At 36.2% G+C, this 12,522-nt stretch overlaps 1 protein-coding gene across 1 annotated transcript in view; it reads right to left on the reverse strand.

The window, feature by feature from the left end:
* EPHA6 (EPH receptor A6) overlaps positions 1-12,522 on the reverse strand; it is a 1,252,883-nt gene that overhangs the window by 297,553 nt on the left and 942,808 nt on the right. The gene's annotated exons all lie outside the window — the stretch shown is intronic.

The following is a 12,522-nucleotide window of genomic DNA, read 5'->3' on the forward strand; positions in this document are numbered from 1 at the left end:
AATATAAAGGAAACCAATTATATTGAAGTACAATTATCAAAACATTAAAAAATCAAGTTCATGGACTCCACATTAAGAACTCTTGTTTTATATAAAGTCATTTTTTATTCTTCATAAAGCCATTCCTACTCCTCCCAAATATTAGTACCTCTATCATCATATTTCTATAATTATATACTATATATACACATGTAGTCTACCCTGAAAGAATGTAAGCCTTTTGAGGGCAGAAGCTGTTTCACTTTTGACTAGCACCTAGCACAGAATAGTCACATTAAACAAAGATTGATTGATTATGTTACACTACTTACTCAGTACTTACACTGCTGTCATCGACAGTGGTAGAGAAAGAGGTAGAGGGTGCTAAAAAGCATATCATTCCTAGACCATCTACTAATGTTAATTTAGTTGTTGGTACTCCAAAAGTACTGTCTTTGTGCAATTTCCAATAAATATGATGAACCATATTTAAATTGAAATTCTTGCTACAAGTGAAACTGAGAGAGAAATAGGAACTATAGATAAGTGTAAGATGGCTTGCAGTTTCCCCAGGGAGAGGAAATTGAAAGATTTGATGGAGCTGTTTTTATCTAATACTCAGAGGAGAAGAGGGAACATAGAGCATTTTGGCACTTCACTTTAAGTACTCAGGTTATGTGTAGAAAATAGACTCTCATGAAGATAATTGCAGTTTATATGCTAATATTTGTAACTGAACATGAAAAAGTGTAGAAATTCTGTGATGGGCTTGACAGTCCTCCAAACTAAGAAAACTTTATCTTGCTACTCCATTACCTGAACATAAAGGTGGATGTAGGAGTTATTGCTGAAAAATATGATAGAAAATTCATTCTACAATCAAAAAATGAAAGAGGTCAAGTAATTATGGCCTATTAAGAAGCCATCTGTTTGTATAGCATGAATACTTTTATCAAAAAGACAATTGAAAGGTACTGGATGTGATAGGCACTGAATAGAATTACCCGTCCCCTGCCCCCAAATGAAATTTACTTTGACACAAGAAATTACTGGTTATTGATATGGGAGTCATGTCAGCTATTGACTGCTTCAAGTGAAGATAAAAATCAATACCAATGCATGTGAAAAGATAAAGATGAGAAAATATTGTGCTTAATTATAGCAACTCCAACATGACTTATTGGAAAACAGGTGAAAATAAAGGCATTTACATAAGGAAAAACATTTCTTTTAAAAAAGTTTTAAAATTTTATTTTCTTTCAATTACATGTAAAAACAATTTTTAACCTTAGTTATTTATAATCTTGAGTTCCAGATTCTCTCCCCTCCTCCTTTCCCTCCCTCCTTATTGAGAAGGTAACCAATTTGATAAAGATTATACAAGTGCAGTCACTCAAAACATATTTTCATATTAGTGTTGTTGTGAAAGAAAATACATACCAAACAAAACAAGAAAAAAAACCCAATATGCTTTGATATGTATTCAGATTCTATCAGTTCTTTTTTTTACATTCTTTTTCAATTACTGAAAATTACACTATAAGAAAAGAAAAATAAACATACTATAAATTTAAATATTGAAATTAAATACAAAATAAGAAAAGAAAAAAAAGCATGTCATGTGCACAGCACAACCTAAGAGAGGATTCAAAATATATAGCAATAAATTTCCATATCAAGAAAGCCTATAAATAAGTACTATGCATTGTGTGGAGAGCTATCCATCTTTTCTTTGCTTCCTTGTCAGCTTTCTTTTGTTCTCTGCTGTACACCTTGTTCCTTTTCCCCCCTTTCCTTCCCCCTCCCAAGGCTACAATTGAGTATGGATATATTTATATAAAATATAGATATATAGATACACATATACATGTATACACATACATACATACATATTTAGACATATACTTTCCCTAACAAATTCTACTTCTGATCTTTGTTTTTATGTTTGTGCATATCTCTTATTTCCTATCCCTCCTGACTCCTCTACTTTACTTCTACTGGCTACCTTGCCCTCCTATTACTTAATCTACTCCACCTCCAATGATCCCTCCCTTATCCTCCCATTCGTATTAATCTGAGCACTCTTCTGTAGGCCCCTTTGACCTGCTCCCTTTCCTTCAACTCTAAAGACTCTTCCCTTATCCTCCCAAATATCCCCCCTTGTCCTCATCTTCCCATGAATCTCAGCACCCTTCTATACTCCCCCTCCTTTAACCTATTCCCTCCCCCTCCCCTTAGAGATTCCTCCCTTATCCTCTCCCCCTCCCTATCCCATTAGTGATTTATTCCTTTCTGAATTTAGAAGACTTATATACTCACATATATATGCATATATATACACACACATTTAAGTATATATACACATGCATACACACACACACACACACACACATATATATATATATATATATATATGTAGTTTCCCTCTTAAACCCATTCCTGATGAAAGTAGGTTTCCAGAAATAACAGCTCTACTACCCCATCTAATTCATCTGTGTTGGTTCTTCCTCTCACACCTCATTTGTATAAAATAATTATTCTTTTTAGCTGTTCCTAATTGGTTTTACTTTTTAAAGTCATATCATAGTTTACCTCAATCTTTCTTATGACCTAATCAATTACTAATATCAATCTGAGACATTTTACATACATAAAAGATAAACAGTCTGTCCTTATTTCTCTTGGCTCTTGTATGTCAAATCTTCTATTAATTTCAGTTTTTTTTAAACAAAATCCTGAAAGTCTGGCTGTCCATTAAATGTCCATTTTTTTTCCAGTCAGGATTATGCTTATCTTTGCTGGGTATATTATTTTTACTAGAACCCCAGTTCTTTTGCTCTTTGATATAAAGTGTTCCAAGACTTGTAGTCTTTTAGTGTCACTACTGCTAGCTCTTGTGTGATTCTAATGGTGGCACCACCATATTTAAATTATTTTTTCCTGTTGCTCATAATATTTTATCCTTGAGCTGGGGGTTTCAGAATTTGACTATAATATTCCTATGAGTTTTCCTCTTAGGATTTCTTTCAGGTGGTGATTGGTGGTTTTTTTTTTTCTATTTTTACTTTCCTCTCTTGTTCCAATGTTTCAGAACAATTAAAAAATATTTCTTGTATTGTATCAAGATTCTTTTTTTGATCATAGTGTTCAGATAGTCTGATTATTCTTATGTTTTCTCTTCTTGATATGCTCTCCAGATCAGTTGTTTTTCTTATTTTTTCATTCTTTAAATTTTGTTTTATTATTTCTTGATCTCTTACAATTTCACTGGCTTCCCCTTGCCCAATTCTGATTTTAGGGGAGTTGTTTTCTTCCTTAAGATTCTAGATCTCCTTCTCCAATTGTTTGACTTTATTTTTATAATCTTGTTTTTCTTGGATTTTTTTTTTTAGTTTTTCCTCAATCTCTCTCATTTGATTTTTAGAGTTTTTTTAAGTTCTTCTATGAATTCTTTTTGAGCAGGTGACCATTTGATGTTACTCTTTGGGGTAGTAGAGGGTTTCTTTGCTTCAGTATCCTCCTCTGAAGATGAACCCAGCTCTTCTCTATCCCCATAGTGTCTCTCTATGTTGAATTCTTTCTCCTTTGCCTGTGCATTTTTTTTTTATTTGTAGTGGCTTAGTTTTTATAATCACCTCTAGTCCTGGTGTATTGGTGATGGTACTGCTGGCCTCAGATCTTCCTTCAGTTCTCCCCTCCAGCCTGGAACTAGAACCAGGACCTCCAGCTTCAGCCACAGTCAGTGGTGTCCAGACTCCATTGCTTCTGTACTCACCCTGGTGTGTGCTGGTTCCTTCTTGCTTTAGGGGAATTGGTCTATAATTCTCTTTCTCTGTTTTGGCTCTTCTCAGTTTAAGTATCAGCACCATATTTGTATCATAAAAAGAATTTGGTAGGACTCTTTCTTCACCTGTTTCCTCAAATAGTTTATATGGTATCAGAATTAGTTGTTTTTTATATGTTTGATACAATTCACTTGTAAATCCATCTGGTCCTAGAGATTTTTATTTTAGGGAGTTCATTGGCAGCCTTTTCAATTTGTTTTTCTGAAATGGGGTTATTTAAGAATTTTATTTTTTCTGTTAATCTGGGCAATTTATATTTTTGTAAATACTAATCCATTTCACTAAGATTGTCAAATTTATTGGCATACAGTTGGGCAAAATAGCTCCTAATTACTATTTTGATTTACTCTTCATTGGTGGTGAATTCACCCTTTTCATTTTTGATGCTAGTAATTTGATTTTCTTCTTTTTTTAAATTAAATTATCCAAAGCTTCATCTATTTTATTGGTTTTTCATAAAACCAATTCATAGTTTTTTTATTTGTTCAATAGTTTTCTTAATTTCAATTTCATTAATCTCTCTTTTGATTTTCAGAATTTATAATTGGGGATTTTTAATTTGTTCTTTTTCTAGTTTTTTAGCTGTAGGTCCAAATTCATACATCTCTCCTTTCTCTATTTTATTCAGGTAAGCAATAAAAATTTTCCTAAAAACCACTTTCACAGCATCCTTTAAGTTTTGATATGTTGTCTCATTATTGTTATTTTCTTGGATAAAGTTATTGATTGTTTCTATGATTTGTTGTTTGACCTACTCATTCTTTAGGATTAGATTGTTTAGTTTCCAATGAATTTTAAATCTGTCTTTCCATGACCCTTTATTACATGTAATTTTTATTGCATCATGGTCTGTAAAGGATATGTTTAACATTTCTGCCTTTCTGCATTGGATTGTGAGGTTTTTATGCACTAATTCATGGTTAATTTTTGTGTAGGTGCCACATAGTGCTGAGAAAAAGGTATATTCCATTCTATTCTCATTCAATTTTCTCCAGAGGTCTACCATATCTAATTTTTCTAAAATTTTATTCATCTTCTTAACTTTTTTCTTGTTTATTTTGTGGTTAGATTTATGTAGTTCTGAGAGAGGTAGGTCCCCCACTAGTATAGCTTTGTTATCTATTTCTACCCATAATCTATTTCCCCAAAAACCTATAAGATATTTCTACCTTAATTTCTCCTCTAAGAATTTGGATGCTGTAACACTTGGTGCATATATATTTAGTAATGATATTACTTCATTTTTTATGTTACCTTTTAGCAGGGTGTAGTTTCCTTCCTTATCTCTTTTAAATAGATGTATTTTTTGCTTTTGCTTCTTCTGAGGTCAGGATTGCTACCCCTGCTTTTTTGTTTTTTTTACTTCAACTGGAGCATAATATATTCTGCTCTGGCCTTTTACCTTTACTCTAAGTGTATTCCTCTGCTTCAAATGAGTTTCTTGTAAACAACATATTGCAGGTTTATCTGCTTCCATTTTATGGAAGAGTTCATCCTATTCCCATTTGCAGCTATGATTACTATCTGTGTCTTTCTTTCCATTCTATTTCCCCCACCCCTTTTATGCTTTTCTCTCTCCTTTCCCTCCTTACCAGAATTTTGCTTTGGACCTCTGCCTCTCTCAGTCTGCCCTCACTTCTATTAGCTCCCTCCCTTTTCTTCCCCTTTACCCTTTCTACTTCTTTCCTTCCTTCTATTCACCCCTCCCTTTTCCTTTCCCCCTCCTACTTCCTATAGGGTAAGTATGTTATTAGCTTTTTGAGTCAAATCTGATGAGAGTATTGTTCGAATAATGCTCATCTCCTTCCTTTTTTCCCCTCTAATTTAATAGGTTTTTCTACCTTTTCATGGAATATAATTTACCCTTATCTGCCTACTCTTTTCTGTTCTCTTAGTACATCCTTTTTCACCACTTAATTAGATTTTTTATCATCACATCAAAGTCAACTTATACCCAAGCCCTCTGTCTATGTATACCCCTTTTAAATGTTATGATAACTATGCAGTTATCAAGAGTTCCTAGTGTCAACTTCTCTTGTAGGGATGTAAACAGTTTGCCTTTATTAATAACATGCTGTTGTTTTTATTCTTTCCTGTCTACCTTTTTATACTTCTCATGAATCTTGTATTTTAAGATCAAATGCTTTTCTGAGCTGATGTCTACTGGTTTCCCTGCCTGTACTGAGTCACTAAGGGAGTTCCTGGTGTTGGTGCTTGCCTGTTCCACCACTCTGAGGCTCAGGATCTCCCCCTGGTATGCTGAGGTGGGGCTTGCTTCTGTCTTGCATGGACATTCCCATCCTGTACTGCTCCCCCTCCCCCAGAGTGAGAGGAGCCTTTCCTGTTAATCCCCCAAGCTTCCTGAGCTATAAGACTGGTGGACCATGTTTTTCTGCTGATTCAGCTGTTTCAGGGTTTTTCCTGGGTTGATCTTTTCTGGAATTTCAGAGGTCCATAAGGGAGGATGAGAACAACTTACTTCTTACTCAACCATCTTAGGTCCCAGAAGCAGAACTCCTTGGACCTTTATTAAATGTAATTTTTATTGCATTATGATCTGAAAAGGATGCATTTACTATTTCTCATTTTCTGCACTTGTTTGTGAGGTTTTAATGTCTTAATATATGGTCAATTTTTGTGAAAATGCCATGTACAGCTGAGAAAATGGTATTCCGTTCTCTTCCTATTCAATTTTCTCCAGAGGTCCATGACATGTACCTTTTCTAAAATTCTATTCATCTCACTAACTTCTTTCTTATTTATTTTTTGGATTAGATTTATCTGGGAGCTAAGATGGTGCAATAAGCAGTAAATCACTGTAACTCTCCCCTATTCACCTTCAAATAAACATAAAATATTGCCCCCAAACAAATCCTAGAACAGCAGAACCAATGAAAAGACAGGGCAAAACAATCTTTGAGCCTCCCAAACTGGGAAGATTGGCAGGAAAGGTGTGTCTCACTCAGGTAAAAGGGGAGTGCGTTCCAGGATATAAAGCATCCCAGCAAGCCAGGAGCAAGTTCCACTTCAACAAACCAGTTTCTGAGATTCAGATTCTGAGACCCAGTGCAGTGGAGCAGGGAAAGACCAAAACTGGGACCCCTCCACCCCTATGTGCTTCTGCATAGCCAGGGGAAATGGCCAGACTCCAGCTCTGAGAAACTCCATGTGCTTCAGCATACCATGGGCAAATAGGCATGTGCTTCAGTGCAGTGCCTAAGCAAACAAGCAGCCATCAGCACTGTCCTCCTCCACATGTGCATCAGCATAACCCTTGGCAAACAGACGGCCACCAGTGGCCAAACCACCACATGCTTCAATGTATTCCTGAAGAAACACAGAAATAGCCCAAACACCAGACCTAGGATCCCATTCAGCACCAGGTAAATTGTTGGATCCCTAAAGCCTCCAGCAGTGCCAGCTAACCTGCACTGACCCCCTCAGCATAGCATCAGACACGAGGGTCCCTTGTGAGCCTCATGGTAACATCAGTACAGCACTAGGTAAACAGCCAGAGCTTACAGTCCCTAGCACAAGAAGCCCAAGGCAATGCTCCTTCTACCTTGGGAGAAGAGCTAAAAGTTAAAAGAAAGAAAAAATAACAAAAAAGGTGAGCAAAAACCAATGAAAAAAGAATCTGGCCATAGAAAGTTATGATGACAGGGAAGATCAAGACACAAACACAGAAGAGGACAACAATGACAAAACACCTCTGGGCAAAATCCTAAAGAAAAATGGAAAGTGATCTCAAGCCCAGAAAGAACTCATGGAAGAGCTCAAAAAGGAGTTTAAAACTCATATAAGAGAGGGAGAAGAGAAAGAAATGAGGGGAAATAAATGTGATGTAAGAGAATTATAAAAGAAGAATCAACAGCTTGGAAAAAGATAACAACTGCTGAAAAAGTAGAATTGGCCAAATGGAAAAAGAGATGCAAAAATCCACTAAAGAAAACAACTCCTTAAAGAGTACAAACCCCAAATAGAAAAAAAAAAGTACAACAGTTAATTGAGGAAAACAACTCCTTGAAACTTAGAATTGGGCAAATGGAAGCTAGTGATTCTATGAGACCTCAAGAATCAATAAAAAAATTCAAAAGAATGAAAAAAATAGAAGAAAATTTAAAATACCTCAAGGGAAAGACAACTGACCCAGAAAATAGATCTAGGAGAGACAATGTCAGAATAATTAGGAGGTGGAGCCAAGATGGTAGAGTAAAAGCAGTAACTTACTTGAGCTCTCCCCCAAACACTGCCAAATACCTATAAAATGACTGTAAACAAATTCTAGAGCAGCAGAACCCATGAAAAGACAAGAGTGAAATAAATTTCCTGCCCAAGACAACTTGGATGGTTGATGGGAAAGGTCTGTTACACCAGGCTGAGTGAGGAGTGCAGTTCACTGTGGGCTGCGCAGGCAAAGACAGGACCCAGTGAACCTGGAGCAGGCCTCAGCAGACTGAATCACTGGCAGCTGAGGCAGTTCTTAGACTTTTCAACCCACAAATCCCAAAAAACAACTTGGAAGATCAGTAGGAAAGATCTGTAGGACCTGGGTGAGAGAGAAGCATGGTCTGGCCCAAGCCCTGGTGCAACCTCAGGGTGGTGGAAGTGGTGGTGGCTGCTTCCAGAGCTCTTGGCCCACGGACAGTGGGAGGATGGAGTGGCTGATCAGAGGGGGATTGCAGGGAATTGCTCACACTGAGGCAGGATTCTCTTGCTTTGCCTATGCTTGGATCTGGGATGCACTCTTGGGGTCCAGTCCTGGGGTAAGGAGGAATGCTGACATGGCAGAACTTGTGGCAGTGGAGAGAGAATGCTCCTCACATTTCCAAGGCATAAAAGAGTGCTTGTGGTCACTCCTGAGGTCACAGGAAAGAAGCAAACACCTCTCCTTTGATCATACCATCTTAGAAGAACTGAAAATTCACAGTTACCGAGAAGTATCTCTGAAAACAGATGAACAAAATCCTTGAAGTTTGGGACAGTACACCCTCCACACTGGAAGCAGAGCCCTACCCTAACAAATATTTAAAAAGTCAAGTAAATGGCTGGGAAGTAAATGAGCAAACAGCATAAAAAAAACTCAGACTGTAGAATCTTACATTGATAACAAGGAAGACCAAAACATACACTCCAAAGGAGATAACAAAGTCAAAGCAACTACACCCAAAACCTCCAAGAAAAATTTGAATTGGTCTCAGGCCATGGAAGGGCTCAAAAAGGATTTTGAAAATCAAAGAAGTATAAGAAAAAATGGGAAGAGAAATGAGAATGATGCAAGAAAATCATGAAAAATGAGTCAACAGTTTGCTAAAGGAGACCCCAAAAAATAATGAAGAAAATAACACCTTAAAAAATAGACTCATCCAAATGGCAAAAGAGGTCCAAAAAGCCAATGAGGGGAAGAATGCCTTCAAAAGCAGAATTGGCCAAATGGAAAAGGAATTCCAAAAGATCACTGAAGAAAGTAATTCCTTAAAAATTAGAATGGAGCAAATGGAAGCTAATGAATCTATGAGACATCAAGAAATTATAAAACAAAATCAAAAGAATAAAAAAAAATAGGAGACAATGTGAAATATCTCATTGGAAAACCAACTGACCTGGAAAATAGATCCAGGAGAGATGATCTAAAAATTGTTGGGCTACCTGAAAGCTATGATCTAAAAAAGAGCCTAAACATCATATTTCAAGAAATTATCAAGGAAAACTGCCATGATATTCTAAAACCAGAGGATAAAATAGAAATGGAAAGAATCCACCAATCATGTCCTGAAAGAAATCCCAAAAGGAAAACTCCCAGGAATATTATAGCCAAATTCCTGAGTTCCCAGGTCAAGGAGAAAATATTGTAAGCAGCCAGAAAGAAAAAAATTCAAGTATTGTGGAAACACAATCAGGACAATACAAGATTAGGAGCTTTTACATTAAGGGACCAGAGGGCTTGGAATATGATATTCCAAAGGTCAAAGGAGCTAGGATTAAAACCAAGAATCATCTACTCAGCAAAACTGAGTATAATTCTTCATGGTAAAGAATGAACATTCAATGAAATAGAGGACTGTCAAGCATTCTTGATGAAAAGACCAGAGCTGAATAGAAAATTTGTCTTTCAAATACAAGACTCAAGAAAAGCATGAAAAGGTAAACAAGAAAGAGAAATCATAAGGGACTTATTAAAGTTAAACTGTTTACATTCCTACCTGGAAAGATAGTATTTGTAATTCATGAGACTTTTCTCAGTATTAGGGTATTTGGAGGGAATATCTATCTATCTATCTATCTGTCTGTCTATCTATCTATCTATATATCTATCTATCTATCTATCCATCTATCTATCTATCCATGTGTGTGTACATACATATATGTATATATACAATATGAAAGGATGATATCTAAAAATAAGATTAAGGGGTGAGAGAGAATTGTACTGGGAGAAGGAGAAAGGGTGAGGTAGAATGGGGTAAATTATCTCACATAAATGAAAGAAGAAAAAGCTTTTAATAGTGGAGGGAAAGAGGGGGGAGATGAGAGGGAATGAGTGAATCTTACTCTCATCAGATTTGTCTTAAGGAGGGAATAACATACACACTCAATTTGGTATAGAAATCTGTCTTACCTACAGGAAAGTTGGGGGGGGGAGGGATAAGAGAGGGAGGGGTGATAGAAGGGAGGGAAAATTGGAAGAGGAGATAATCAGAAGCAAACAATTTTAAGGAGGGACAGGGTTACAGGAGAGAATAGAATAAATAAAGGGTGGGGTAGAAGGGAGGGAAATATAGTCTTTTACAGCATGTCTATTATGGAAATGTTTTGCATGACTACACATGTATAATCTATATGGAATTGCTAGCCTTCTCAATGAAGGTGGATGGAAGGGGAGGAAATGAGAGAATTTGGAACTCAAAGTTTTAAAAATGAATGTTAAAATTGTTTTTACATGTAACTGGAAAATATGATACATAGGTAATGGGGTATAGAAATCTATCTTACCCTGCAGGAACATAGAAGGGCAGGGGATAAGAAAAGGGGGAGGGTGATATAGGGGAGGGGAGATTGTGGGAAGAAAATTTGGAACTCAAAATATTGTGGAAGTGAATGTTGAAAACTAGATGTAAATTAATTAATAAAAAAGGGAATAATTAGACTATGTGAAAGTCATAGTGAAAAGGAGGACCTGGATAGCATCTTTCAAGAAATTATCAAGAAAACTTTTTCCTGATGTCCTGGAACCAGAGGACAAAATAGTCATTGAAAGGCTCCACTGATCACCTCAGGGAAGAGATCCCAAAGTAAAACTCCAAGGAATATGATAGCTAAATTCCAGAACTATCAGGTCAAGGAAGAAATACTGCAAGTTGCTATAAAGAAATAATTCAAATATTGGAGAACCACAATCAGGATTACACAACACTTAGTAGCTTCAACATTAAAGGATAAGAGGTCATGGAACATGATATTACAGAATACAAAGGAACTAGGACTACAATCAAGAATCACTTACCCAGCAAAATTAAGCATAAAACTTCAAAGGAAAAAATGGTCATTCAATGAAATAGAAGAATTTCAAGCTTTCATAGGAAGACCAGAATTAAACAAAAAATCTGATCTCCAATATCAAGACCCAGGAGAAGCATAAACAGGTAAAAAAAGGAAAATAAAACATAAGGAATACAATACAGCTAAACTGTTTACATCTTTATATAGGATGATGATACTTGCAATACTTAAAAATTTTATCACTTAATAGTACAGCTAGAGAGAATATGCATACACAGAGGGTACAGCTATAAGGTGAATTGGAGGGAATTACATAAAAATAATGAAGGGATGAAAAAGAGGATTACACTCAGTGCAGAAGGAAGGGAGAGGTAGAATGGAGTAAATTATTTCATATGAAGAGGCATGAAAAACCTTTGACAGTGGAGGGGAAAATGGAAGGGTGGACAATGGGCATTACTCGAACCTTACTCTCATCAGTATTGGTTCAGAGAGGGAATAGTATACACAACCAATTAAATATAGAAATCTATCTTACCCAACAGGGAAGAAGGAGGGGAGAAGATTAAGTAAAAGGGGGGAGGGGATTGAGTAAAGAGGGAGACTTGACAGAATGGAAGGCAGATTGAGAAAAGTGGTAGACAGAATCAAAATGCTGGTAAGGAGTGAAAGGGTGAAAGGAGAGAGAAAACAAACAGTAGGAAAAAAAGTGAAGGGAAATACACAGTTAAAAATCTTAACTGTGAATGTGAGTGGGATGAACTGTCCCATAAAATGGAGGCGGACAGCAGAGTGAATCAAAAACCACAATCCTACAATATGTTGTTTACAAGAAACACACTTGTCCTTAGTGTCATCAAAATTTGCTCAAAAAGGGAAAAATATACACACTCAGTTGGATTTAGAAATCTGTCTTATTCTACAAAAAAGTAAAAAGGGAAGTGAATAATAGACAGGTGAGGGAGGGACTGATTAAAGGGAAGGTGTTTTGGGGATGGTGATAATCAGAAGTAAAATACTTGTGAGGAGGGAAAGGGTTGGGGTTGAGAGAGAGGGAATAAAGAAGTGAAAAATAGTATGGTGGAAAACTAGAGTTAGTTATCATAGCTATAAATGTGGATGGAATGAACTCTCCCATAAAATGCAAGCAGATAGTGGAGTAGATAAAAGAATCCTACAGTATGTTTTCAAGAAATGT

Source organism: Vombatus ursinus, unplaced genomic scaffold (genome assembly GCF_900497805.2).
Source record: "Vombatus ursinus unplaced genomic scaffold, bare-nosed wombat genome assembly UNPS02014814.1, whole genome shotgun sequence".
NCBI classification, from domain to species: domain Eukaryota; kingdom Metazoa; phylum Chordata; class Mammalia; order Diprotodontia; family Vombatidae; genus Vombatus; species Vombatus ursinus.